Here is a 24,914-nt window from a genome sequence, read left to right on the forward strand (position 1 = left end):
AGACCAGATACAAAAAACAGAGAAAGATATGGGTGAATGTAGTAACCTCATTGTTTTTCATGTGAAACTTTCATGAGAGTATGTATCAATAATACCTAAATTTAAAAAATTAAAAGGCAGAAAAAACAAAAAACAAAAAGCCTGACACAGTGTCTTGCATAGAGCAAAGTCTCCATCCTTAGATACAGGTACTTTCCCAAAGCAGAATGAACTGAAGACACCTAATGAATCACCTCTAATATGCCTAGATCCTGAGCTACTATAAACAGAGAGCAACTGCAATCTTTACTTCACTCTATTTCTCCAAATTAGGAATCTAAAAGGCCACAGCTGAGTTGACAGCTTACTGTGCCTAGTAATTGTTTCACTCTCTCATACTATCACATCATGTCCCCAGACAGTTTCAGGCAAGGAGCATCGGTATTAATGAAAGCTAAAGAGTTTGAGAAACTGACTAGCAGAGCCAGATGGGTATATGGGTGTTTTAGATAGGCAAATAATTGGGTTTATCCTTTCAAGACTATCCTTTAAATAAATCCTTCTTGAGCTACCTTTCAATACAAGAAGAGATGTAAAAACAAAAATTAATCAATGGTGATGCTGGAAATCAAGGAAAATGGCCTAAGGAGGCTCTAGTTCCCTTATCTGTAAAATGGGTTTCAAAACTTACCTGATAAAAGGGCATTGCCCAATTGTAATATTTTTTCTACTCCAAGATACTACCTAACAGGAAAGGAATAAGTTAGATTTTGCCACATTGAAAACAGCTATCCAGTGAGGTGTTTCTAATCTAGTTGAGTAATATTTTAGTATCATTTATAGATAGGTTTCCTGGACTCTAACTGTCCTTAATTCAAGTCTGTATATGTGTAATGACCTCAGAAAAAACTGGGTTATTTATATGGTGTTGGAAGAAGTTCAAAAGTTGTGGTCTTAATTCCAGAAGTAGTTGGTGCCATCCTGGACAGAATGGGAAAGAATAGGTGAGAAATCCTGGCAGATATGAATGATTAGAAGCCAAATGAAAGCCATTGGTCATAGCTTTTAGAAATTTGTGTACATGTAACTGTACCTCTGAAGGAAAGTAAGAAGCAGAGAAAAACAGGGCTGACATAAAGCAGACTTATGAACTCACGTATTTATTCAATAGAAAAAGTAGGTAGAAACTAGCTAAGAAACCATCTAAAAAAAAGAATACTTTTTGGTTGTTGTTCAAATCTAAATTAGAAGTTCTTTTACTTAGACCTACACCTCAACCTGTACTACACAGTGAACACTTGTGGAGATCTATCTGGCTGCCTAGCATCCATTTGTTCCTTCATTTTTTACAGCACCTCATTTCATTTCAGGGAACTCCCTCTTCTCTAGTGTATGCATTTTTGATGGGACTATAATTCAACATGCCCTTCCTCCTAAACAGGGATGAATAACAATCCAAGCTATCCTAATGAGACTGTCTCCCAAATTGACATCTACAGTGGAATGGTTTCAGAGTGGAAAGACAATGCCTCAGAACTGGGGCTCTGAAAATACTATTGAGAAGACACTGCTGTTTCGACACCTAATGCTGCCCTGAGCCTAGCCTCCAGCTCTTTCCTTAATTCCATGAACCACCCAGTAAATTCCTTTCCTGCTTGAGTTGGTTTCTTCTGCTGGTAACCTAACAACCTATCATGTGGAGTGGAAGCCATTTTGTCTAACTTGTGCCTCATTTCCCATCTGAAAAATACAAATTATTTAACTACCTTGCACTAGAATAGTTATTTTATGGCTCTATTTCAAGAGTACCTAGCATATAGAACATTTATCAGATATATAGAACTTAGAGGAGCATTTTTTTTGCTTACATATTTTTCCTCATTTTTACCAGAATTCACTTTGTTCCCACTGTTCCCTACCATATTTCCCCATTACTCAATTTTCTTCATATGTGAGCCAAGATTTTCTGTATCAAGGTTAGTTTTGTACTGATTTGTTTTGCACATTTGCTCTCCCAAGCAGTTAAGTAATTTAAGTGGCACATATTCTGGTTTAAATGTTGATTATTTTCTTCACATTTTTGGCACCATTGCCCCAATACCTTTTTCCAAAAATATAATACTGTAGTAAGAGTAATTTGTCAAAAATTAATTGTTAAAGGTATGATACTAGCGCTTGCTCCCTGAGGTCTTTTCTATGAAACAAATGACCATAGATTCAAATTTGTAATGTAGTCTATATAATTAATAGAAGTTTAGAAATTGGAAAATGCAGTGATTACCTAATCTAAACTGCCATTTTACAGATAAGGGAACTAGAGCCTCCTTAGGCCATTTTCCTTGATTTCCAGCATCACCATTGATTTATTTTTGTTTTTACATCTCTTCTTGTATTGAAAGGTAGCTCAAGAAAAAAAGGTAATAGATACATATGTTCAGTAGTCCTTCTTAAACAAGAGAGAAAAAAAAAACACCTGACATCCCTACTTACTCAGTGGCATCAGTAATCTCTCAGTAACTTAAAGGCCAAACCTTATAGTTATCTTTAACTCATCCTTTCTTCAAATATTCTACTCACTGAGGACACTGTAAATATCAGATGAAAATGATTTGTAAGCTATAAAACACTACAGAGATCAAGAAGCTGTTAATACTGCTATTATTTGTCCTTTCTCTTCCCCTGATACCAACCCAGTCAAAGCCATCATCACTTTACATCAGAATTATAACACGAACCAATGGAACTCCCTACCTCCATTTCCTCCCCATTCTATCCAGTCCCACAGGCAAGTTTTTGTACTGATCTTTCAAATTCTTTCAAATTCCTAAGAAAGAAATAACACCAATATCACACCTATTCTTGAGGAGAATAGAAAAATGGGAAACACTTCCAAATGTGTTTTTTGAGGCCAGTATAACATTAATACCCAAACTTCACAAGGACACTGCAAGAAACCAAAATCAAAGGCAAATCCTACTTGTGAACATAAGTGTAAAACTCCTAAACAAAATATCAGGAAAAAAAATCCTACAATGTATAAAAGAATGATCAAGTTGGGTCTCTTCTAGTAATGCAATGTAATTTACTATAGGAATGGAATGATGGGAGAAAATTATATGATCATCTCAATGGATGTAGGAAAAGCATTCTATAAAATTCAATACTAATTCATGATTTAAAAAAAAATTCTAGCAATAAAATGGAACTAGTTTAAACTGATTAAAGAGTTTCTATTAAAAAACTTAGAGCACTAAGAAGTCAGGACAGTGGGAATCCCTTGGGAGTATTAAATGGAAATGGATAAGAGGAACTTCAAGAGGGCCGATTTCTTGATCTGAGTGTTTATAACACAAATGTGTTCAGTTTAGGAGAATTCATTTAGCTGTAAAAATATTATAGGCATACTTTCCTATATGTATATTATACTTCAATAAAAAGTAAAATCTTACAGCAATCATCATACTTAACTGTGAAATAATGAAAGCTTTCTTCTTGACAGTGGAAACTAATTAAGAATGCCACTAACACCTTGTTCTTCGACAATTTACTAGAAGTCCTAGACAGTGCAAGAGGCAAGAAAAAGAAATAAAAATATAAACACTGAAAAGGAAGAAATAAAACAGCTCTTATCATGTATGAAATCCAAAAGAATACAAGGATAAATAACTAGAGTAAAGAAATACAGCAAGATGACGGATTTGAGGTCAAAATAAAAAATCAATAATTTCTGACAGCAGCCAAAAAAGAAAAAGAAAAAGAAAAATTAGACTAAAGTTTTTACATGACACCACTTACAAGAGTATCAAAAATATATTTGGAAATAAAATTAATGAAAGATGTGCAAGATCTCTACAGAGAACACTATAAAACATTATTTTAAATATTTATGTATATGTATATTACATCACATGTACACCTTAGAAAAAATCATGTTGTCCTCTTTTATGTAGTGCCTCAGAGGTAGTCAGCTGCTTGAGGATGAAGCTGAACATCCCTTTCCTAGCCACTGGCTGCCAAAAACTCATTGAAGTGGATGGAGATTGCAATTTTGTACCTTTAATGAGAACTGTATGGCCACAGAAATTGCTGCTGATACTCTGGGTGAAGAGGACAGGTTATCAGGTCCGACTCAGTGGTGGGAATGATAAACAGGTTTTCCCCATGAAGCAGGGTGTCTTAACCTATGGTTGTGTCCACTTTGTACAGCATAAGAGGCATTCCTGCTATCGACCAAGGAGGACTGAAGAAAGAGACAGCAAATCTGTTCAGGGTTGCATTGTGGATGCCATTTTGAGTGTTCTTTTTTTACAATTTGCTGATTGTAAAAAATGGGGAGAAGGATATTCCTGGACTCACTGATATTATGGTGCCTCATCGTCTGGGACCAAAAAAAGCCAACAAAATTCTTAAACTTCTCAATCTCTGTAAAGAAGGTGATGTGCACCAATATGTTGTAACAAAGCCCTGAAACAAAGAAGGTAAGAAACCTAGGAACAAAGCGTCTAAGATTTTCAGCATCTCATTACTCCACCTGTTCTGCCACACAATAGTCAGCGTATTGCCCTGAAACAGTATATTAACAAAAAATAAGGAAGAGGCTTCAGAATATGCTAAACTTTTGACCAAGAGAATGAAGGAGGCCAAAGATAAAACACCATGAACAGACTGCCAAGAGATGAAGGCTGTCCTCTCTGAGAGTATCTATGTCTAAGTCTGAATACAGTGAAAAATTACGTTTTTTGAGTAACAAATAAGATCAGACATCAAAAAAACCATGGTTTACAACCTAAATGTCTAGTATTTTTGTTAATTATATCTTAATAAAGCTGGGGGAAAAAATTTAAAGAAGACCTAAATGATGGAGAGATATACCATGCTCCATGCTCATGGAGTAAATATTGAAACTATCTGTATTTCCCAATATTGTTCTATAGATTCCATGTGATTCCAATAAAAATCCCAACAGACTTTTTGTGGAAACTGACAAGCTCTGTTAAATTAATTTAACAGAGGGGTAGAAAAGGAATGATCTTTTCAATAAGTGATGCTGGTTCAACTGAATATCAATATGGAAAAATGAAAACTAACATATACCTCACTTCATTTCTACAAACCAATTCTTAATAAATAATAGAGCTAACTGCAATGATAAGATGTCTAAAAGTTAACATAAAGGAATAACTCATGATTTTGATATAGGCAAAATGTCTTAAATGGGATACAAAAAGCACTAACAACAGTGGAAAAGATTAATAACCTGAATTAGTTAAAATTAACAACTCCTATTCATCAGACAATATTAATAAGGTAAAAAGGCAAACCACTGATAAGAAAAGAAACACTCACTAGAATGGCTAAAATTAAAAAGGCTAATAATACCAAATAATGGTTACAATAGGGATCACTCATGTATTTCTAGTAGAAGTTTACTTGTGTCCGACCACTATGGAAAAAAGCTAAACAAATGCATACACTATAACCTAGCTATACCTTTCCTAAGTATATATTCAACAAAAATGTGTATATTTACATACTTACATATGTACATGTATAAATTATATAGTCTGATAATATTCTATTTCTTATTCTGAGTGATAGCTGCCTGGGTTTTTTGTTTTGTAATAATTCATAAAGTTGTACACCTATGATGAGTGTCCATTTCTGCATATATGATATACTTCAACTTTTAAAAATCAGTGGAGAAAAAAATATGAGAAGGAAAGAAATCATTAGTGTGAAGTAAAAATCAGAAATATCCAACCAGCAACTTGATAACCATTTTTATCAGCACAATTCAGCAATAAAATAAGGAATTATTTGGACAAAAACAAAAATGTGATGTTTTAGTTAATCTGTATAGCCTTTATAAAGATAAAAATATATAATTTCATTAGGCTTACTGAAATACTGAAGACAATTTTAAGAGATCCATACTGTTTTTGTGTACCCCTTGGTATATTGTTTTTGTGCACCCCTTGGCATTCATAGATCCTAAACTGGGAATCAGAGTTCTAGTCTGAAAAGAAATCAGATCACAAACCAAAAATATTCAGTAAATTATGCCTTTTGTCTCTGTAAACTATTTGTTAGGTTTTATTAGAAATTACTCTTTAGGCAACTGATAAATACACCAATCCTAAATAAAATACTTTAAAATTAAAGCATGAAGATATTATTCTCAATTCCTCCGTATGGTGGATATATTACAATTTGAAGTTTTTTATATATAACTTCCAAATCTATATTCTCTGCTAGTCCTTCTGATAGGATTCAAACCTTATCTCAATCACATATAAACTATATGACCTCGAGCAAGTTTCTTAATCTGTACTTTAGTTCCCACATCAGGAAAATGGAGATGATGTTACTAGGACTCTACCATAAGGCTGTTCTGAGGATTAAGTCCAGTGATATCTATAAATTACTTAGCACTATATCTAAATGTTAGGTAATTATTCTTACTATCTTTGCCTACCTATTTATTTTTTTAAATGAAACACTATAATACTGAATTAGAAGCTTTATGAACATGAGGGGTGTGGGTAAAACTGTCATTTTTCCAGAATCTTTCACCTGGCTTTAGCGTATCTGCCTATCAGTAGGTGTTTCCAAGGGGTAGCAAGCTACATATCAATAGGTAATTACAAGGGTGTGCAGGGCTTATCTGGACTGGAGAGGTTGGGTGGATTTCTCTTCTGCTGCAGCCTGGTCAAGAGAGAGACGGGATGACTGGTTGTAAGAAATAAATGGGTTTCTTAACTTGATTTCTCCCTTTGCCTGATTTCGGTTTCAAAGGTATTTTTGCCCCGGTATTTTTCCCCTGGAGTTACAATGGGAGTTGTGGATTCATGGGCTTCACTTTAGAGTGACTGGCTTAGCAGGTAATCATGCACTAGGGGACTGCCAGGTAAACAGTACAGTTGACCCTGAAACTATATTGGTTTGAACAGTGTAGGCCTACTTATAGGCAGATTTTTTTCAATATATATATTGGATAAAATGTTAGAGATATGTAACAATTTGAAAAAAAAAATTTTCCAGCTTATTTTATTCTAAGAATATAGTATATAATACACATAACATAAAAAAATATGTTCATAGACTATTTATGCTATCATTAAGGTTTCCAGTCAACAACAGGCTAGAGTAATTACATTTTTGGGGAGTGAAAAGTTATATGTAGATTTACAAAGTGCAGGGGGTCAGTCTCTCAATACCCATGTTGTTCAAGGCTCAGCTGTACATGGAAGCCCTTTCTTTAGAGTCACTCAATTCTTTCAGAGGAGAATATATTGATCTCCCACCTAGAAAGTAGCTGCCTAATTGATGATGTGCAAAGGAATGGAAGGAGGAGTTCAATTGTTCTATAAACTTTCTATCTATCCCTTTGTTTTCTGCTGCAAGACTGACCCTCTACCCTCAGCTGTCTGGTATCTCTGAGCCCTTCAAATATTTAAAGATAGGCATTGTTTTCTTATTGACTCTTCTCTTTTCTAGCTAGACATGTCCATCTCCCCCAACTGCATCCATACCTTTCATTTTATTTATTAACTAATTCATTCAAGAAATATTTAGTGACTATTTGTGTGATGGTTAACATTATGTGTTAATATGACTAAGCCATGGTACCCAGATATTTGATCAAAGATTATTATGATGCTTCTCTATTTTTTTAGATGAGATTAGCATTTACATCAGTAGACTTTCAATAGCAGGTTACCCTGAATGTGTGAGGGCCTCATCCAGTCAGTTGAAGGCCTGAATAGAAAAATACTGACTTCCCAGAAAGAAGAAGGAACTCTGTCAGCAAACCAACCTTGATCTGAACTGCAACTCTTCCTTGAGTCTCCAATGTGCCAGTCTATCCTGCAGGCTTTAGTCTTGCCAAGCCTCCACAATCACCAATTCCTAAAATAAATTTCTCTGTATACATTCATCTTGTTGCTTCTGCTTCTCTGGAGAACCTTGATTAGTACAGTTATGTTCCAGGAACAAAAATAGGACACACTTTGTAAATCCACCTTTGTGAATCTATCAGTCTAAATTTACTTAATTATATCCACATAACTCTTTAAACTCTACTTAACCCAGACCAACTATTTCAAATGCAATCTGGCCAGAATTTAGAACAAAATAAACTGAGATTTTTCACCTCACTAATTCTGTCTATTATTGTTTCTTTGATGCAGCCAAAGAGCAGCCTAATCACATCAATACTTACAGGATAAAATATCATAAGCTTCACATGAGAACTACTGCCAAACCACATCTCACCAATTCTGCATTTATGCAATAGGGGGCCTGGGCACAGTGTTTGTTCACATTAAATTTTATCCTTTGAAATTAAGTTTTACATTGAATGCTATCAAAATCTTTTGGAATCCTTATTCTCTCATTCAATATATTCACGAACATTCTCAGCTTCACATTAATGAAATATTAGTCTTTATCAAACTAAAAAAGACAGCTGAGATCAAGAGAAATATCTGAAACCATCCACCTTAAAGCCTTAGCTCAAATAGTATTAGCATAAATATGCTACTATTAAAGTTCTGAGAGTATTTGATATACAAGGAAAGCAGGATGCATGGTGTTCCAGAGAGACAGGGTTTCAAGTGTTGCCTCTAAACTTATGTGTTTTATAACTGAATAAATTGATTATTCCTCAAAAAAAAAAACAATTTCTTTTTCAATAAAATGAGAAAAGTGAACCTCACATCACAGGATGCTGTGAGGATTAAAATACACATAAAGAAAGAAAGCACTTAGCACAATATCTACTGCGTAGCAAGTATTTGACATGTGTCTAATTTGAAGCACACGGAAATCACTCAAAAATGGTTAGATCTAGGGGGGCAGAGCCAAGATGGCAGCTTGAGTAGAGCAGCAGAAATCTCCTCCCAAAATGACATATATTTTTGAAAATACAACAAAGAAAAGTCTTCCTAAAAGAGAGACGAGAAGACACAGGATAACAGCTAGACCACATCCACATCTGCGAGAACCCAGTGCCTCATGAAGGGGGTAAGATACAAGCCGTGGGCCGGGGGGACCCGAGTGTCCCTCACCCAAGCTCCCGGTGGGAGGAGAGGAGTCGGAGCGGGGAGGGAGAGGGAGCCCAGGACTGCTAATTACCCAGCCCCAGCCATCCACACCAAAGCACAGACAGTGCATGCGTGGGGTGCTGGTAACTAGGGAAACAGGTCAGTAAGACCTGTGAGCAGGTCCCTGCAGACGTTGCACCTGGAACAAAGAAAAGCGAGTGCTTTTTGGAAGTCTCAAAGAGACAGGGACCCCACCACCAGACAGAAGCATCCTGGGACACTTAGTCTAGCAGCAGGGAATCTGGGGATCTCTGGGCACTCTAACCCCCTGGGCAGCAGGAAGCACAGAGGCCCCTCACAGAGATAAATAGCCTCCCAGCCGTTCCCTCTCCAACACGGCTCCACCATGTCAGAGCAGAAGCCCGAGGCAGGCCACATCCACAGCAACAGCGGAGATAAACTCCATTGCAGCCGGGCAGGAATCAGAAGCCCTCTCTGCGTGCAGCTGCCCAGCACAAGCCACTAGAGGTCGCTATTCTCCCAGGAGAGGAAGGCCACAAACCAACAAGAAGGGAATTTCTTCTAGCCCTTGGTCACTCATGCCAGCTCTGCAAACTATCTCTATCACCATGAAAAGGCAAAATTACAGGCAGACCAAAATCACAGAGTCAACATCAGAGAAGGAGACAGACCTAACCAGTCTTCCTGAAAAAGAATTCAAAATAAAAATCAAAAACATGCTGATGGAGATGCAGAGAAATATACAAGAACTACGGGATGAAGTCCAGAGGGAAATTACAGATGCCAGGAAGGAGATTACAGAAGTGAAACAAACTCTGGAAAGATTTATAAGCAGAATGGATAAGATGCAATAGGCCACTGATGGAATAGAAACCAGAGAACAGGAATGCATAGAAGCTGACACAGAGAGAGATAAAAGGATCTCCAGGAATGAGACAATATTAAGAGAACTGTGTGACCAATCCAAAAGGAACAATATCTGTATTATAGGGGTACCAGAAGAAGAAGAAAGAGAAAAAGGGATAGAAAGTATGTTTGAAGAAATAATTACTGAAAACTTCCCCAAACTGGGGGAGGAAATAATCAAACAGACCACGGAAATACACAGAACTCCCAACAGAAAGGACCCAAGGAGGATAACACCAAGACACATAATAATTAAAATGGCAAAGATCAAGGACAAGGACAGAGTTTTAAAGGCAGCTAGAGAGAAAAAGGTCACGTCACCTATAAAGGAAAACTCATCAGGCTATCATCAGACTTCTCAACAGAAACCTTACAGGCCAGAAGAGAATGGCATGACATATTTAATGCAATGAAAGAGAAGGGCCATGAACCAAGGATACTGTATCCAGCACGATTATCATTTAAATATGAAGGAGGGATTAAACAATTCCCAGACTAGCAAAAGTTGAGGGAATTTGCTTCCCACAAACCACCTCTACAGGGTATTGTAGGGGGACTGTTCTACACAGGAGCACTCCTAAGACTAAACAGATGTCACCAGAGAAAATAAAATCACAGCAAAGAAAGCAGACCAACCAAATACTAACTAAAGGCAAAAAATAAAATCAACTACCCACTAAAAGCAGTTAAAGGAAACATGAAAGAGCACAGAATAAAAGAACCAAAATATAAAGCATGCAGGAGGAGGAATAAGAAGGGAGAGAAGAAAAGAATCTCCAGACAGTGTATATAACAGCTCAATAAGCAAACTAACTTAGGCACTAAGATACTAAAGAAGCTAACCCTGAACCTTTGGTAACCACGAATCTAAAGCCTGCAATGGCAATAAGTACATATCTTTCAATAGTCACCCTAAATGTAAATGGACTGGATGCCCTAATCAAAAGACACGGAGTAACAGAATGGATAAAAAAGCAAGACCCATCTACATGCTGCTTACAAGAAATGCACCTCAAACCCAAAGACATGCACAGACTAAAAGTCAAGGGATGGAAAAACATATTTCAGGCAAACAACAGAGAGAAGAAAGCAGGGGTTCCAGTACTACTATCAGACAAAATAGACTTCAAAAAAAGAAAGTAACAAGAGATAAAGAAGGACATTACATAATGATAAAGGGCTCAGTCCAACAAGAGGATATAACCATTCTAAATATATATGCACCCAATACTGGAACACCAACATACCTGAAACAAATACTAACAGAACTAAAGGAGGAAACAGAATGCAATGCATTTATTTTAGGAGACTTCAACACACCACTCACCCCAAAAGATAGATCCACCAGGCAGAAAATAAGTAAGGACACAGAGGCACTGAACAACACACTAGTACAGATGGACCTGATAGACATCTATAGAACTCTACATCCAAAAGCAACAGGACACACATTCTTCTCAAGTGCACATGGAACATTCTCCAGAATAGACCACATGCTAGCTCACAAAAAGAGCCTCAGTAAATTCCAAAAGATTGAAATTCTACCAACTAACTTTTCAGACCACAAAGGTATAAAACTAGAAATAAATTCTACAAAGAAAACAAAAAGGCTCACAAACACATGGAGGATTAACAACATGCTCCTAAATAATCAATGAATCAACAAACAAACTAAAATAGAGATCAAGGAATATATGGAAACAAATGACAACAACAACACAAAGCCCCAACTTCTGTGGGACGCAGCGAAAGCAGTCTTAAGAGGAAAGTATATAGCGATCCAGGCACACTTGAAGAAGGAAGAACAATCCCAAATGAATAGTCTAACAAAATTGAGAAGAATAAAACAATAGCAAAAATCAACAAAACCAAGAGCTGGTTCTTTGAGAAAATAAACAAAATAGATCAGCCTCTAGCCAAACTTATTAAGAGAAAAAGAGAATCAACACAAATCAACAGAATCAGAAATCAGAATGGAAAAGTCATGACAGACTCCATAGAAATACAAAGAATTATTAAAGACTACTATGAAAACCTATATGCTAACAAGCTGGAAAACCTAGAAGAAATGGACAACTTCCTAGAAAAATACAACCTTCCAAGACTGACCAAGGAAGAAACACAAAAGTTAAACAAACCAATTACGAGCAAAGAAATTGAAACAGTAATCAAAAAACTACCCAAGAACAAAACCACCAGGCCAGATGGATTTACCTCGGAATTTTATCAGATGTACAGAGAAGACATAATACCTATTCTCCTTAAAGTTTTCCAAAAAATAGAAGAAGAGGGAATACTCCCAAACTCATTCTATGAAGCCAACATCACTCCAATACCAAAACCAGGCAAAGACCCCACCAAAAAAGAAAATTACAGACCAATATCTCTGATGAATGTAGATGCAAAAATACTCAATAAAATATTAGCAAACAGAATTCAACAGTATACCAAAGGATCATACACCATGACTAAGTGGGATTCATCCCAGGGATGCAAGGATGGTACAACATTCAAAAATCTATCAACATTATCCACCACATCAACAAAAAGAAAGACAAAAACCACATGATCATCTCCATAGATGCTGAAAAAGCATTTGACAAAATTCAACATCCATTCATGATAAAAACTCTCAGTAAAATGGGAATAGAGGGCAAGTACCTCAACATAATAGAGGCCATATATGATAAACCTACAGCCAACATCATACTGAACAGCGAGAAGCTGAAAGCTTTTCCCCTGAGATTGGGAACAAGACAGAGATGCCCACTCTCCCCACTGTTATTTAACATAGTACTGGAGGTCCTGGCCACGGCAATTAGAGAAAACAAAGAAATACAAGGAATCCAGATTGGTAAAGAAGAAGTTAAACTGTCACTATTTGCAGATGACATGATATTGTACATAAAAAACCCTAAAGACTCCACTCCAAAACTACTAGAACTGTTATCAGAATACAGTAAAGTTGCAGGATACAAAATTAATACACAGAAATCTGTGGTATTCCTATACACTAATGATGAACTAGCAGAAAGAGAAATCAGGAAAACAATTCCATTCACAACTGCTTCAAAAAGAATAAAATACCTAGGAATAAAACCAACCAAGGAAGTTAAAGACCTATACCTGAAAACTACAAGACACTCAAGAGAAATTAAACAGGACATTAATAAATGGAAATTCATCCCATGCTCTTGGCTAAGAAGAATTAATATCATCAAAATGGCCATCCTGCCCAAAGCAATATACAGATTTGATGCAATCCCTATCAAATTACCAGCAAAATTCTTCAACGAACTGGAACAAACAGTTCAAAAATTCATATGGAAACACTAATGACCCCGAATACCCAAAGCAATCCTGAGAAGGAAGAATAATGTGGGGGGGATCTCACTCCCCAACTTCAAGCTCTACTACAAAGCCACAGTAATCAAGACAATTTGGTACTGGCACAAGAACAGACCCACAGACCAGTGGAACAGATTAGAGACTCCAGACATTAACCCAAACATAATTGGTCAATTAATATTTGATAAAGGAGCCATGGACATACACTGGGGAAATGACAGTCTCTTCAACAGCTGGTGTTGGCAAAACTGGACAGCTACATGTAAGAGAATGAAACTGGATTATTGTCTAACTCTTTACACAAAAGTAAACTCAAAATGGATCAAAGACCTGAATGTAAGTCATGAAACCATAAAACTCTTAGAAAAAAACATAGGCAAAAACCTTTCAGACATAAACATGAGTGACCTCTTTTTGAACATATCTCCATGGGCAAGGAAAACAACAGCAAAAATGAGCAAGTGGGACTACATTAAGCTGAAAAGCTTCTGTACAGTGAAAGACACCATCAATAGAACAAAAAGAACCCTACAGTATGGGAGAATATATTTGAAAATGACAGATCCGATAAAGGCTTGACGTCCAGAATATATAAAGAGCTCACATGCCTCAACAAACAAAAAACAAATAACCCAATTAAAAAATGGGCAGAGGAACTGAACAGACAGTTCTCCAAAAAAGAAATTCAGATGGCAAACAGACACATGAAAAGATGCTCCACATCGCTAACCATCAGAGAAATGCAAATTAAAACCACAATGAGATATCACTTCACACCAGGTAGGATGGCCAACATACAAAAGACAAACAACAACAAATGTTGGCGAGGTTGTGGAGAAAGGGAAACCCTCCTACACTGCTGGTGGGAATGCAAATTAGTTCAACCATTGTGGAAAGCAGTATGGAGGTTCCTCAAAATGCTCAAAATAGAAATACCATTTGACCCACGAATTCCACTCCTAAGAATTTACCCTAAGAATGCAGCACTCCAGTTTGAAAAAGACAGATGCACCCCTATGTTTATCGCAGCACTATTTACAATAGCCAAGAATTGGAAGCAACCTAAGTGTCCATCAGTAGATGAATGGATAAAGAAGATGTGGTACATATACACAATGGAATATTTTTCAGCCATAAGAAGAAAACAAATCCTACCTTTTGCAACAACATGGATGGAGCTAGAGGGTATTATGCTCAGTGAAATAAGCCAGGCAGAGAAAGACAAGTATCAAATGATTTCACTCATCTGTGGAGTATAAGAACAAAGGAAAAACTGAAGGAACAAAACAGCAGCAGAATCACAGAATCCAAGAATGGACTAACAGGTACCAAAGGGAAAGGGACTGGGGAGGATGGGTGGGTAGGGAGCGATAAGGGGTGGGGGAAGAAGAAAGGGGGTATTATGATTAGCATGCATAATGTGGGGGGAGGGAGAAAGGGGAGGGCTGTGCAACACAGAGAAGACAAGTAGTGATTCTACAACATTTTGCTATGCTGATGGACAGTGACTGTAATGCGGTTTGTGGGGGACACTTGGTGTAGGGGAGAGCCTAGTAAACATAATATTCTTCATGAAATTGTAGATTAATGATAACAAAAAAAAAGAAAAAGAAAAGGGGGATTACTCCCTGATAGGATAAAACTAACTGCAAATCAATGATTAATGCATGCTTTACGTATCATTAATTTTGATCTTTTAAAGGGTGTCAGATGATCAGCTATGAAAGTACATTTTTCTGATAATATTCCTTTCTCTTAAAAAAAAAAAAGCAGTTCCTGTGTGGTGATCTCCAGTAGGTTCTTCACAATGGTATAAAGGTCATATCAAAGTGTGGGCAAAGGGTTTGTTTGTGTTTATACAGAGGATCAAAGCCTAATTTGGCTACACAGAAAATGAATTAAGATACGATATGAAGAAGAACTTTCGACATCAACATCCTCTGGAAGAGTCATTCCAGAAGATGAACATCAAAAAACTTCAACAAAGATCCTGGTGCTGCTGCAGTTGTAGCTGCAGTCATTCCACCAGTTCCTGGACTTGCCATTGGAATGAAGAAGGAAATATCTAAGCAACAAATTTGACTGGATCTATACTGTCAGAACTCAACCAAGAATTAGGAGAAGTGCAAGTTGCAGTGCTCCAAAATCGTGCGACTATAGACTATCTACTGTTAAAAGAACACATGGGATGTGAACAGTTCCCAGGAATGTGTTGTTTAAATTTGTCTGATTTTTCTCAAACTATTCAAATTCAGCTAGACTGTCCATCATATCATTGATAAGTTTTCACAAATGCCTAGGGTACCTAAATGGTTTTCTTGGTTTCACTGGATACGGCTGGTAATTGTAGGTCTGCTTTTGTTATCTAGCTGTATTCCTATTATGTTAATGTATGTGTGCAATTTAATTAGTAGTTTAAAACCTATACATGCTTATGTTACTCTACAAGAAGATAGGTCAAAGAAATAAACAATCTTCCCATGTTTTCTTCCATCTGCTACTTCTATAGCTTTTCTTCTTCCTTCCTAATTACAACCCTTTAGTAGAATTAGTGCCTCATATCAAAAATTACCGAGTATCATAATTCTTCCAAGTGGTAAAGACACCTCAAGACAAATGCTGGGCATAGAAGCCATAGGGCATAAATATGCAAAGAAGTAAAAAGCTAACCTTTTCAAAGAATATTGCTTCTCTCTCACTTACCAACTTTATATTTCCCTGTATGGCCCCGGAAGATGACTGGTTAGCCAGAGACGGGTAAGATTCCTCAAGGGAGGAACAACCTAAGACAGGCACAGTCGCAGGGGGGCCATCAGGTGAGAATTTGGGGACCAACAGAGGTGAGGCTTAGAACCTCACCCTCCCTGTTTTGAGAGAAATCTTCTGCATCCGTGGATGTTTTGTTGCCCTTGTCTAGCTTGGATTAATACTTAGTCTATAGGCACACACCTGATCATCTACATTTGCCCTCGTACAGCACTAAATTATGTTTTCTACCTTTATCTTGCGTCTACCTACCACTTCAGCATTTTATTTAAAAATAATAATAATAATAATAATAATAAGGGAGAAATGTGGGATTCACATATAAATCAAGTATAAAAATCAAATGAATAATCATATCTGACTTGATTGTTTATAGTTCATAATGCGTGATCAAAACCGAAAGTTTCTGTGATGACTGCCCTTGTACTGTTCACCATGTAAGAACTTATTCACCATGTAAGACCTTGTTCACCATGTAAGAACTTGTTTGTTATGCTTCAGAAGATTGGAGACTATTGAGATATAGGCTTGGGGTTGATTAATGACTGTGCATTGAGTCCCATATACAGAATTTTATTGTTGTTAACAACCATTTGATCAATAAATATGAGAGATGCCCTCTCAAAAAAAAAAATGATTGTGTTGAGTTTTGGGGAGGAGATTTTAACAGTCAAATAAATCTTTAAATTATCATGCAAAAAAAATTAAATAAATAAAAAAAATGGTTAGATCTACTCCTGATTCAAATTGCCTTGGATCGGCCTATAGACTAAATCACGTAGCCATTTCTGGCATTGAAGGAGGAAGAGAGGAGGGAGGGAGGGAGAAAGGGAAGAAAAGAGGAGATACAGACAGATGAATGACTTTAAGTTGGTGCACAGTTGGAAAAATGACAATGAATACTTTGGAATTCAGACATATATCCAGAGAAATTAGAGATTGCTGCAGATCTTTAGAAGATATCCAATAGTTTAGAAAAATACTTTGGTTCAGTCTCTTGGCAAATTACAACTTCTAGCCAGAGAAGAATAAATGCAGTGATGTTTGGGATTTGGTTAAACATTTGGTTAAGCATTTAAATTGCATTTCAAAATGCTGAATTTGACAAAATCTAAAGTAAATTTTGCCAAGTCCTTGACTTTTTTACTTGCATGTATTCAAGGGAAAGCCAGCTTGTAGATTTGAATCACTTAGAATTGACTCATTAAAATGTACAAGTGTTTTATCAAGCCACAAAACTCTGCCCCAAATTATTTACAGTGTAACTCAGAAAAAAAGTCTTATGTAAACCATAGCTCTCATCGACTAAGTTGCTGAGACTTGGAAGAAGAGATTAACTCAGAAAGGCCTCATGAAAGAAGTAAATTTTGAAGAAGTAAAAACTGAAATACACTGAATATACAGGAAATGAAAACCATTCCAAGTATGCAGACAGAAGTGATGTTACATAATAGCTGATGAAGGCCATATGCAAATCTCAGTTACTGGATTTTGACTTAGAGATATTTTCCTAAAATATCTGGAAGAACAACTGGATCTTCGGAGCATCATAAAATTACTGTCAGGGTATATTTAGTCAACAAATGCTTACTGTGTTTCTTGACATGCAAATCTCTCTAACAATCACTGGGAGACAACACTGGATAGGACAGACATGTCCCTGTCTTCTGAAAGCTTACAGTCTACAGAAAAAACAAATTTAAAAAAAAATGAAGACACAAAATAATTATAAATTGCACTAAGAGTTAAGGATAAAGATGCAGGAAGTAGTCCTATTGTACACATATTTTAAGTCACAATGTTAGAGCAAATAATAAAAAATAAGAACAAATTTTCAAATTCTTAGAGACCTTGATGCTCATCACATCCAGTTTTTCCAAGAGGAACCTAAGGCACCAATAAGTAAGTGCTTTGATCAAGGCAAAGGGCAGAGGGAGAAACAAAGCTAGATCTGAACACAGGTTTCCTAACTATATGTCCTAGTCATTCCTCTTTCAACTTTTACTGAGCCATCTACTATGACTAGGAAGTACGCAAAGTGCTACAGAGGAGCCAAAATCTTAAAACAACTCTCCCCACCTCTCATGGAGCTGACAACCAGAAAAGGAAAATAAGCATGCAAAGAAAAAATTGCCAAAAGATAAATGATATAAAACAAGCTTGCACAAAATTCCATAGCAAGAAGAAGGGAGACCCCTAACCCTTTTTAGGAAGATCATGATGGCTTCACTTCAATCAAATTACATAAATATGATTTTTCCAGGAAGACAGAAAGAAGCCCAGCATTTCAGAAAGAATAAAGAAAATGTACAAATAAATGTCAGTGTGAAAGAACACTATATGTTCAGAAAAGTGTAAGTTGATAAGGAAAATAATATTTTTCAACATGGCCGAAAGGGATAACAGGAGAATCTCAGCCCCGCCTCCCCCTTGGGACCTTTCCGGGTTCTTCTTCCGCCCTGCTTGCCGCATGTGCCAAACTGCCACATATACAGAAGTAGGAAAGTATAAATTGCTCCCCTTGCCTGTGCTCAGGCCTCACACCTTTGGAGATCACTCTCCTCTGAGCCCACCAGTGTGAAATAAAACTCCAAGACCTCCAAGGGCTGCTTGGTTCTCCCATAAGGCGATCCAGTCCAGGTTCCATAACATAAGTATAAAATGTATCAGAGTTCCTCTACTTTTTTTCCTTAATTATTTTTATCAAAGTAATACATGCACATAGTCAAATACTGCTAAAACCCTTAAAACACAGCAGTCCCGTAGCAACACCTCTCCTGGTCACCCCACCTCTAAGGTTCTCCGATTCCCAGATGTAACCATATTTCGCTCATTCAGGGGCTGCATCTGGCATTTGACTCCATGCTTCTAAATCATTAATATTCAATAATATATTAGTACCCTACATAGTATGAGGATTTTTGCTTTAAACCCACTTCATTTCCCCTACCTCAGTCTTCTATTATGATTGAAACATAATTTGGGGCTATATTTATAATTACATTTTTAATAAGTAAATAAATATTGCTTATTCATTAAAGTTTGATACTATGATTACATTTCCTTTCTGTAATAGCTTTTCTTCTTCTAAAGTTGATTTATATACAATTTATTATTCTTTTCCAATCTTTAGGTAAATCTTCCCTCACATTCCAATAATTCTAAAGACATCCTAAATACCATTTTCTTAAAGTCAAACCTATCTGATCAGTTAATCTGTTTTTTCCTATGATTAGGTCCCCTAGAAATCTTCTGCCCCTTCTCCCATCTGCACCAGCCCTCTGGGCTATCATAGGAATTCTTTTTATCTCTCTTTTCTGTTAGATATCATGTTTTTAAATCCTGTGTCTTTCTGTTCTTGGTTTATACCTTCACTTTGGGACAGCCCACCTTCCATTAGCTTCCTGAGAAAGAGTGTACAAAGGTAAATATTTTTAAATTTTGCATATGTCAGTCACACCTGACAAATATTTTGGCCAAGTATAAAATTCAAAGTTGAACATCACTTTCCTTCAGAATTATTTACTCATTGCTCTATTATCTTCTAGTTTCTAATGCTGCTTTTGAGAAATCTAAATGTCATTCTTATTTCTGGCCTTTATATGTGATTTGTTTTCTGGTCTCCTAGAAATGTATGAGTTAAGATTGTGTTTAGTTGTAGGTAAAATAAAATCAAACATTCAATAATTTGGCTAAATCAGGCACTCTCCATATTCCAATGTAACAAGATACAGAGATGGGTAGTTGCTGACATTGAATCAGCAGTTCAAGTATTTCAGAACTGAGACCCTTTGTGATTCTCATGGTCAAAAATGACCAACATAGTTCTAGCCACCTTGTTCACATTCCATACAGGAAAATGAATAGGAAGGAGGACAAAGAAGTAGAGTTTACATCAGAAAACAAAAGTTTTCTCAGAAATTCTTCTGCAGACTTCTACTTATATTTTATAGACCAGCACTTTATCATACTTGCCCATGCCTAGCTACAAGGAGTTTAGAAAAGCAAGTTTTTATCTTTCCAGCTGCTTAATATGTGTCTTAGTGTGGACCTATTTTTTTTTTAACCTTTTATGCCAGGCATTATATGAGTCCTTTTAAATTTGAAACACGTTTTTAATCTTGGCAATTTTTCTTTTTAAATTTACTTTATAACTTCCGCTCCTTTTTTTAATTTTTTTATTTCATTATCATTAATGTACAATTACTTGAACATTATGGTTACTAGAATCTCCCCATTATCAAGTCACCCCCATATACCCCATTACAGTCACTGTCCATCAGCGTAAGATGCTATAGAATCACTACTTGTCTTCTCTGTATATACTGCCTTTCCCATGTCTCCCCTACCACCTACATTATGTGTGCTAATAGTAATGTCCCATTTTCCCCCTTATCTCTCCCTTCCCACCCACCTTCCCCAGTCCCTTTCCCTTTGGTAACTGTTAGTCCATTCTTGGGTTCTGTGATTCTGCTGCTGTTTTGTTCCTTCAGTTTTCCTTTGTTCTTATACTCCACAGATGAGTGAAATCATTTGATACTTGTCTTTCTCTGCCTGGCTTATTTCACTGAGCATAATACCCTCTAGCTCCATCCATGTTGTTGCAAAAGGTAGGATTTGTTTTCTTCTTATGGCTGAAAAATATTCCATTGTGTATATGTACCACATCTTCTTTATCCATTCATCTACTGATGGACACTTAGGTTGCTTCCAATTCTTGGCTATTGTAAATAGTGCTGCGATAAACATAGGGGTGCATCTGTCTTTTTCAAACTGGAGTGCTGCATTCTTAGGGTAAATTCTTAGGAGTGGAATTCGTGGGTCAAATGGTATTTCTATTTTGAGCATTTTGAGGAACCTCCATACTGCTTTCCACAATGGTTGAACTAATTTGCATTCCCACCAGCAGTGTAGGAGGGTTCCCCTTTCTCCACAACCTCGCCAACATTTGTTGTTGTTTGTCTTTTGTATGTTGGCCATCCTACCTGGTGTGAAGTGATATCTCATTGTGGTTTTAATTTGCATTTCTCTGATGGTTAGCGATGTGGAGCATCTTTTCATGTGTCTGTTGGCCATCTGAATTTCTTTTTTGGAGAACTGTCTGTTCAGTTCCTCTGCCCATTTTTTAATTGGGTTATTTGTTTTTTGTTTGTTGAGGCATGTGAGCTCTTTATATATTCTGGACGTCAAGCCTTTATCGGATCTGTCATTTTCAAATATATTCTCCCATACTGTAGGGTTCTTTTTGTTCTATTGATGGTGTCTTTCACTGTACAGAAGCTTTTCAGCTTAATGTAGTCCCACTTGCTCATTTTTGCTGTTGTTTTCCTTGCCCATGGAGATATGTTCAAAAAGAGGTCACTCATGTTTATGTCTGAAAGGTTTTTGCCTATGTTTTTTTCTAAGAGTTTTATGGTTTCATGACTTACATTCAGGTCTTTGATCCATTTTGAGTTTACTTTTGTGTAAAGAGTTAGACAATAATCCAGTTTCATTCTCTTACATGTAGCTGTCCAGTTTTGCCAACACCAGCTGTTGAAGAGACTGTCATTTCCCCATTGTATATCCATGTCTACTTTATTGTATATTAATTGACCACATATATTTGAGTTTATATCTGGGCTCTCTAATCTGTTCCACTGGTCTGTGGGTCTGTTCTTGTGCCAGTGCCAAATGGTCTTGATTACTGTGGCTTTGTAGTAGAGCTTGAAGTCAGGGAGTGTAATTCTCCCTGCTTTATTCTTCCTTTTCAAGATTGCTTTGGCTATTTGGGTCTTTTGTCATTCCATATGAATTTTAGAACTATTTGCTCTAGTTCATTAAAGAATGCTGTAGGTACTTTGATAGAGATTGCATTGAATCTGTAGATTGCTTTAGGTAGGATGACCATTTTGACAACATTATTTTTCCCTAGCCAAGAACATGGGATGAATTTCCATTTATTAATGTCCTTTTTAATTTCTCTTAAGAGTGTCCCATGGTTTTCAGGGTATAGGTCTTTCACTTCCTTGGTTAGGTTTATTCCTAGGTATTTTATTCTTTTTGATACAATTGTGAATGGAATTGTTTTCCTGATTTCTCTTTCTGCTCGTTCATCATTAGTGTATAGGAATGCAACAGATTTCTGTGTATTAATTTTGTATCCTGCAACTTTGCTGAATTCAGATATTAGATCTAGTAGTTTTGGAGAGGATTCTTTAGGGTAACTTCCTCCCTTTTTACTTCCCCTGTTCTTTATCTTGGGAGCTCCTAAAAGTCAGAGCTTGGATTTCTGCTCTTGATTATCTATCTTTTTCCCCCTATTTCCCATCTCATTATCTTTTAGTTCTATTTTCTGGGAGATTTCCATATCTTCAGTTAACGTTTTTAATAAGTATTATGTTTCTTAGGGTGTTTTCCCTTTTTTAAATTCTTTTTCATAGCATTCCATTATTTTATGGATGCAAAATCTACTCATCTCTCTTAAGTACTGATTATACTTTCTTAAAGGTTTCTTCCTTTTCCTGAAAGTCTCTTTCTTTTTATCTTTTTCTGTTCATTTCTTTGTTTTGGTCTCTCCCTTCCTGTTGGAGGCTGTCCTCAACTGACTATTCTTAATTTGTTCTATGTTTAATCTACAAATGAGATATTTTTAAAAGATACTTGGAAGTAGTGTGCATGTGGGCAAAGCTAGATGAGTTGTAAGCTTCACTGTTAGCCAATCAGGAAGCTAAATAGTGTTTTCTTGTCATCAGAGAGGCCCATATGTCAGTACCAATAGAGATTTTCTTTGGAGTATGTAATTTCTTCAGAGAAGGATCCTCCAGTCTCCTGTCTGAGGAAGTGTGAGGATGGAAAGGCGGTTGTATAAGTCTTGTTGCTAATACTGCATGTAGAACTAAGCATAGGAAGGAGCTAAAAGTACCACTAATATGCAGACTTTCACTTAATTCTCCTCAATCTTACCTTTCTCTTTGCAGTCTCTCCAGTTCCATTCTCATAGAATATACCTTCCATATGCTGTAGAGATGCAGAAGTGGTAGTTTTTAGTATCTGGAAATATAATTTCAAACAATCTTTCTTTTTGCATCCCACCTCACCCCTTCCCCACAACCTCCCCCTACCTTCTCTAATACTAGCACCTCTGATTCCTGAGCCTTTCTCAGACTCTGCTGGTTAGATGTGATATTCTCACTGTTAAATTATCTACAATTCTTCCATCTGCTTTCCATCTTCTTATCTTGCAGATGAGGGTTAGATACCTACTGGTTTTCCTGAAGATGTAATGTGTGCATTTGTTAGTTTTTGTTTGTTGTTTTTAAGAGATTTCTCATAAGGGACAGAAGTATTTTTTCTGCCATTTTGAAATAGGTAAGTCTGAAAAACATTCAGAGATATGAACAAAATATGCTCCACAACACAAGTCTACCCACTATTAATAGATAGTTCTGGTGATCACACACTATCAGTTTAGAATGGCTATTATATTGTTGATTATCCATTTCTACTAATATGATGTAGTAGCTAAGAGTATGAACTCTAAGGCAAACAGTTTAGCTTTAAATTCTCTCTCTACCACATTATAAGCCATATAATCTTCAACAAATTCTCTTTACATCAATCTCTTAACCTGAAAAATGTGGAGTGGTGGTAAGAATTAAGTAAACAAACTACCTGGCACATAAATAATAAGCACTATTATTATCATTAAGTCCAACAGATTCAATTTTCCAAAGTAGTGACAGTGGCTAGCACTGTTGCAAGTACTTCATAGGTATTAACTCCTTTAATCTTGGAAATAACACTATAAGGTAGGTACTATCACGAAGTCAATATTACAAAGTATGAACGTGATTGATGAATAGGTTAAATAACTTGCCCAAGGTCACACAGCCAAAGGTAGGTAAATGGGATCAATTCCAAGTAATCTGGTTCTAGAGTGTTTGATCTTAACAACTTACACTGTATAGCCCAAGGATAGCATCATTCAAATTTGAATTTCCAGTTTCTCTTTAGTCCTCTTATGGTATACCAATTAAGTTATATTGGGTATCACCAACAAACATCCCAAAATGATACTCCAAAATGTGAACCAATTATTTATCCCTTTAACTTCCCTATATGTAAAGGCAGTAATACAAAATGGTGGTGTAGAGGTGGTACTCATTTCCATTATGAGTAAAGAACATGAAACAAAAATGTCATGCAGCTTTTAATTCTAGTGCTCCCAAATCACTCAGTGTCATTATATCCTTTATCACATGGAAATGTGTTTTCTATCTTCTTTACATAAATTAAAATATTTGTTAAAGTGAAAACTCACCTTCCTCTGCCAAGAGCCCCATCTAGATAATTCTTAATGAACCAAGCAATTTAGTCATGACAAGTGAAAGCTAAAATGAAGCACAAATACATAATTTTGTACGCTTTTCCTCATTATCCACTAAAACCATTATCCAGAATTTAATAATACGTGGCCTTTGGGTTCTAGTTAAGATGGAAAAAGCATATTCCACCCTGTCTCTCTCACTGAATACAGCTATAAAACCTACACAGAAAGCATAGGGCAGCTGCTTGAGAGCTCCAAAGAATAAATAACGTAACACAGAATGGAGATGAAGAGCAGAATTCAAAATACCAACAGTGAGTGTTTGTTTTCCCTCCACTATCCCCCAGCCTGGACTCAAGGCACACCAAAGTCAGAAGTAGACACCAAGATAAGAACAGACAGAGTTCCAGAGAATCACTTTAGTTCTGGCTTAAGTGGAAAAGGGGATTCCTAACATTCAGAGAGACTGGGGAAAATCCCAATTTCTCTTTTATTACTATTATTATTTTTTATTTTATCTTTTTCTCATGCCTGAGTCTCTA

The 24,914-nt window shown here is 36.4% G+C and overlaps 1 protein-coding gene and 1 pseudogene across 14 annotated transcripts in view; one reads left to right on the forward strand and one right to left on the reverse strand.

Moving 5' to 3' along the window:
- ANKS1B (ankyrin repeat and sterile alpha motif domain containing 1B) overlaps positions 1-24,914 on the reverse strand; it is a 995,298-nt gene that overhangs the window by 876,930 nt on the left and 93,454 nt on the right. The gene's annotated exons all lie outside the window — the stretch shown is intronic.
- LOC140843698 (small ribosomal subunit protein eS6 pseudogene) lies at positions 3,958-4,733 on the forward strand (annotated as a pseudogene).

Source organism: Manis javanica, chromosome 10, assembly GCF_040802235.1.
Source record: "Manis javanica isolate MJ-LG chromosome 10, MJ_LKY, whole genome shotgun sequence".
NCBI lineage: Eukaryota > Metazoa > Chordata > Mammalia > Pholidota > Manidae > Manis > Manis javanica.